The sequence below is a fragment of the Alligator mississippiensis genome, chromosome 12 (genome assembly GCF_030867095.1).
Source record: "Alligator mississippiensis isolate rAllMis1 chromosome 12, rAllMis1, whole genome shotgun sequence".
Classification (NCBI taxonomy): Eukaryota; Metazoa; Chordata; order Crocodylia; family Alligatoridae; genus Alligator; species Alligator mississippiensis.
In genome coordinates, this window is record NC_081835.1 from 30,133,970 (window position 1) to 30,139,969 (window position 6,000).

Below are 6,000 nucleotides of genomic sequence, written 5' to 3' on the forward strand. Positions count from 1 at the left end.
CAGTAATGCTGCCCCTCTCCTGGGGCTCTCCGTGCCCACACTGGGGCTGGGGTTTATGCACCTCAAATGCTGCGCCCTCACAGGCGCTGGGGTCCTCACACTCCACTGTGAGTCCTCTATGAGGCCTCCTCCAACCCCTAATAGTCTCACCCAAACCACCCGTCTAACAAACAGCAACATAAACACAAGCCCTCTAGCTATAACTTAAATGGAAGCCACTTGGCTAAAACAACACTCAAGCCTACCAGGAAATACTCCATCCCTTCCATGAGAGAGCTCCTTCCTCCATGGCTGCTGCCAGGGAACTCCCCCTGGCCTCAGCTCCTTGGGTTTATAAGGGAGCCAGGCCCCACCCCTTCTGGTCAGCTGACCTTCTCTGGTTGCCCTGGCAGCCCACAGCTGGGCTCTTTGTTCCCTGCTAGGGCTTCTTCCCTAGCAGTTTCCCCTATTTAGGAGCAGGGCAGGTCAGTGCCCTGCGACACCCCTCAAAAACCCAAAACCAGCAACACAGAAAAGCTCCTATTGACTATCTGCTGTGACTGCAGGCATCTGCAAATGCAAACAGAAAAATGCATGAAGAATCAGCCTGCTGCCTACTTAGCATAACTTCATTTTAAAAATGGACTTTTGTCTTTTATAATTGCTATGTGTGTTTTATTTCTCTTTAATTTCCCCCTCCTCACTCCTTCCCCCCCCCCCCTTTTTTTTGGTAACTGTTTGGGCAGATTTTGGTTTCAGAATAAAAGCTATGGAAAAAAAGAACTGTTCATTCTCAAATATTATTCATATTTACACTTACCTAACACTGATAGCTATAAAATTGTTAACTTTCAAGTTGTTAAAATTTTATTTCATTGTTTTACAATAATAGATAACTAACTTGGGGTTTGTTGTAATTAGCTTAAGTATCTATGCTAGTAAAGATTAAAGTATCTCTCTTCACTGTTCTAATAAAATATTGATTAAAATGTACTTGACCAATCAGTTGACCAAGTGTTTTTTGACCAGTCAAATACCCAATTCTACCACTTTCCTTATCTTTGTGTGTGTGACAGACTTGCTGATGCAGCTCGGCTCAAATGGGATCAGAAAATCTTCTTTTGTATTGGTAGAGCCTGTCCACCAATCAGGTAAGGGCTGGGTGGGGCTGGCCCTGCCCCTCACACAGGGTAGCGGGGGAGGCAAACAGCCTCCTGGATCTGATTGAAGCCTGCATTCTGCAGGTCTGGCAAGCCTTCAGAGGTGGCTTTCCGGAGTGAATAAAAGGAGCTGCATGCCCAGCACTTGGGAGATGTGTCGAGGGACAAATAACCAGGCAGGGCTCAGAAGAGCTAGGGAGAGCTGCCTAGTGGGTAGAAGAGGTAGCCCAGAAGAGCCCTGGAAGACCCCCTTGGTGGGACTAGAGCAGCAAGCAGCTTTGGCTACAAACCTGGCAATGCACAGAGTGGTGCATGGGGCAGAACCTGGGAGCTGCAGGAGACAGCTTGGGTTCCTGGACACCTGGTGCATGTGGCAAGGCTGCTTGGGTTTGCAATCCCTCCCTTGGAATGAGACTGGGCGCCCAGGAGGCACCAGTGGGGCCTGGCAGAGGTCTGGTGGTCTGGGATTCAGGGCCTGCACAAGGCGGCCCAAACCCCAATGGAAGGCAGAAGGCAAGGCCTGGGTATTGGGACCTGCAAGAGGTGGCCCAAGCCCCAATGGAGGACAGAAGGCAGGGCCTGGGCAGGCCCGAAAAGGCACCTGTGGCTCTTGTAGCCCTGTCAGCTTGCTCTCTGGATCTATGAGTAGCCGGGGAATGGGTCCCCACAAGGGAGGAAGCCCTGAAAGGGGGTCCTGAGGGATCAGGAACCAGATGGGCCCATCTGGGGCTGAGGAGGTACTGGGACCCTTCTCCCCCTAGGAGGGTGGCAGGGTTTGGCACCCTAGGGGAACACCCAATAGTCTTGACCATGTGGGTACCTGTAGCAGGGGGAAGACTTGCACCTACCATTTTGTAAACAGTTATAGATAGATAGATAGATAGATAGATAGATAGATAGATAGATAGATATTATTAGCCTCCAATGTGGCCTGGGTTATGTCAGCAAGTTGAGGTTTATTTGTATCTATTTCTTGTTATTGTTCTTGCCTGAACTTACCTGTTGATACCTGTGTGTATCTGCCTAGCTATATTTACCTGTTGTTGTTGGACATATTTACCAATACAGATATTTACAGATTGATAAGAAAGTATCAGTTGTATATTAATAGCTATCTTGTTAAGGTTCCCTGTAAACATTAATACATTTGTATATAGTTAAGCTATTCCTGGTCCTGGCCTGACTCTATAGGGAATAGGGGGAACTGGCCAGTATTTTACAGATCCCTCTCACAGCACTTCTGCCTAGCTACCCATCTCTTCTATTTGGAGAGGGGAGCACCTAGTTGGGTGTGACTGGGTTACATGTGCAAATTTTTTAGTAACAATTTTGGTTTCTTCCACACCATTAATAAAAGCATAAAATAGTGTAAGGCCAAAAACCAATCCTTGAGGGACCCCAGTAGAAGTACTTGGTTATTATTTCCTATTTACAATTACATTTTGAGATGTATAAATTAATCAGCTTTTAATTGACATAAGACTGGATCATATCCCTTTGTGCATGAAAATGGTAGTTCTCTAGGTGTGTAAGTGGGATTTTTGCTACTTACCCATAGGACATAGTTCTATTTTCCTTGCACTGTGGACATGTTTAGTGTGTGCACGGACTGACAGGCATAGTAGCAGGTACTGGCTAAACCGATACATATTTTTGTATGCCTTGGATGTACACACACATATCTCAGATAAAAAAACGTAGTAAGGGAAAGTGTCCCAGGGACGCCAGGGTTAGAAGGGAATCCTGGGGCAAAACCAGGGGGCAAGTAACCACTTACTTACCCCACGCAGAAGCTGGAGGGAGCAGGGACATGTGCGCGGGAAAACCGCCGGCGCGATTTGTAAGCCACGCTCATATCCAGCTGGGGCCGGGCGACATCAGCAGGAGATGCCACCCGGCAGGAATAAAAGGCGGCCCCGGAAGCGGAGCAGGGCCGGAAGGGGGGAAAGCCTGCAGGGAATCCCGAGAGCGGGACCCGCGCCTGCGGGGCCCATGTACCCAGCGCGACGGGGAAAGTTGAGGCAACGGCAGCGGCGTTGGTGAGAACGGCAGCGGCGTCGACAGCAGCGGTGAGAGCCACCTCAGTAAAGGAGCCAGTAGAGGAAGCCGCAGCTACAGCAGCGAGAGCTGCGCTCTTAAAGGAGCCGACGGAGAGGGTGGAGATGACATCGGCAGTACAACTGGAGAAGGAACTGGCTACGGTGCTGGTAAGAGAGCGGGTGGCGTAGCCGGTGAGGAAACTGGCTGTGGACCCAGCGAGAGAGCCGACAGACAGGCCGGCGGAGGAACTGGCAGCGGACCTGGCGAGGGAGAGAACACCAGATACGAGACTCCCAGAGAGCAGGAGCCACGGGCCCGGAGTGTAGACACCCGGGGAAGTCAGTGGCCTTAAGCCACCCGACAGACTTGGAGCCAGGGCAGCCCGTCGGTCGGGGCTTAGGCACCCGGCTCAGGTCCTGGGCTCACCGCGGTAGAAGGGCTTGACTTTGTTTTGTTGTTTGCTTTCCTTTAGGCTCTCTCGTTTTGTGTTACGGTGGCCTCAGGTCAGTATAGGCTAGGGGCAGCAGGGAATCAGGGGGTGTGAGACCCTCAAGGCGGATTTCAGCCTGGGAAGCTTGGATCCCCGGAGTGGGGACCACTGGGAGACAGGACCGAAAACATGGCGGGGTCACCAAAGGAAGGCCACAGGAAGACCCACAGCAGCAGATGGCAATTAGCTGGGGTGTAGGGGAGGTTGGAGCCCCATGAGTGCCTGCCGAAGGCGTAACGACCCTGGGAGGCAGCGCTAACGGAGACCCCCACCACTGAGGTTCCATCCGAAGTCATGGCAGGTGAGGTTAGGGGGCCTCCCGACACCACCCGAGGTACCTCCCGGGGCCCTCCTGTAGGCTCGGGGCCAGCTAGAACAGCCACCCGAGCGAAGGCAGCTCAAGAGCACCTGGTTGAGCAGAGGCGGGCACAGAATGCAATAGTGGAAGCCCTAGCAATATTCTCAAGGAGCAGACAGGACAATCAGTAAGATACCTGAAATATTTATATACTAATATAACAAACATAGGAAATAAACAAGAAAAAATGGAGTTCCTAGTAAAATCATGGAATTATGATGTAATTGGGAATATAGAGATGTGGTGGGATAGTTCACATGACTGGAAGTCAGCCATAGATGGGTATAACTTGTTCAGAAAGGACAGGCGGGGGTAAAAGGAGGAGGTGTTGCCTTATATACAAAGGTAATGTACATGTCACACCACTGCCTATTTGACAATCGATCTCTAGAGTACCCCAAAGCAGGCTCTTCACCCTCAACTCTTCTGCCACGACTTGATGTTAAAAGAATTCTAAGGAGGTGTTCAGTGGCATAATTACTGATGTCCCTGCTAGGGGTACTCATGGTTTTGATGTGGTTGACATTGTGGTTCCACCTCCCCTACACTCCCTCCACACGCCAACCATTGGTGTTGAGGCTTTCTGATCACTTGTGGCAACTTTGGCCTTATCCGGTCCCAGTATTCATCAACCGATGTCCCAGCTTCTGCTTCCTCAGTGGATTGCCAGCCTGGTCAGATGATATTCCTTGGCCCTCTTAAGGCCATCTGTCTGCTCCCCACTCTCTAGACATTACTCACTAAAGTGGACTTTAGATAAGGGACTACTCAGTCACTGGCCCCTGTGGCCTCTCAAAATATGAAATCAATGTAAACAGAAAACAAAAGAGAAAGCCTCCACTCTGGGGGAGCTATTGATTCAGGGCTCAGTACCCATGTTGAGTTTGTGTAATTCTCTTCACTCCCTATGGGAGCTGGCCCCCGAGCTAGACTGAAACCGTTGTCCCAGCTTCATCCAGTTGGGGCCTCCCTGCCCTGTGTTAATAGAGCCCTAGCACCACCCTGCCTTGGTGACCTGAGAGCTCATCTGCCCCAGTCTCTGCTGGCCTGGAGTCAGTTCCCACCACCTCCCTGCCAGCACTCTCAGTGCCATTTTTTGCCAGTGCCTTTTTTTGCACTCTCATTGCCTTTTTTCACAGAAGCACCTGTGGCTGACAATCAGCTGGGCACCACCTAGATTGATTGACAGGGAGCTTCTAAATTGCAGTGGCCCTGCCACACATCACCTTGGCTCTGACTCTCCCCACTCTACAGGTAAGTTTTCTCTTTTTCTTCTCCAGAGCTCCCTGCCCGGCCCATTCTGGGTCGGTCAGGGATCCCTGGGTACCGAGGGGGTGTGAATGGTCTTTATCATCACAGTGAACATGTTCAGAGGTGCAGTATAAAGTGGCAGGTAGACCTGTTGAAAGCCTCTGGTCAGAGGGGAAAGCAGTAGGGGGGATGTCATAGGGGGCATCTGTTACAGGCCAACAAACTGAGAGGAAGAAGTGGATAAGATCATAGAACAAGTTCTTAAGGAGCCTATTGTGAAGCACCTAGAGAAGAACATGAGATTTTTGCCTCAGTGTTCCTGAACAGGGCTCAAGAAAAGTTTCCTAATGGGTTCTTAGATGGGCATCAGAGGGACACCAGCCTACCAACTGTTAATGCTGGCTTGGTGCAGAGTCACTTGAATAGACTGGATGTGTTCAAGTCAGCAGGTCCAGATAAGCTGCATCCAAGAGTACTGAAGGAATTGGCCGGTGTCATAGCAGAACCACTGGCACGGCTGTTTGAGCGCTCGTGGTGCTCAGGTCAGATCCCGGAGGACTGGAAAAGGGCCAACATGGTCCCTATTTTCAAGAAGGGCAGGAAAGAGGATCTGAGTAATTACAGGCCAGTCAGTCTCACCTCCATCCTTGGAAGGGTCTTTAAAAAGATTATGAAGGATCATATTTGTGGGAGTCCAGCAGGACAAATAATGCATCGGGGAA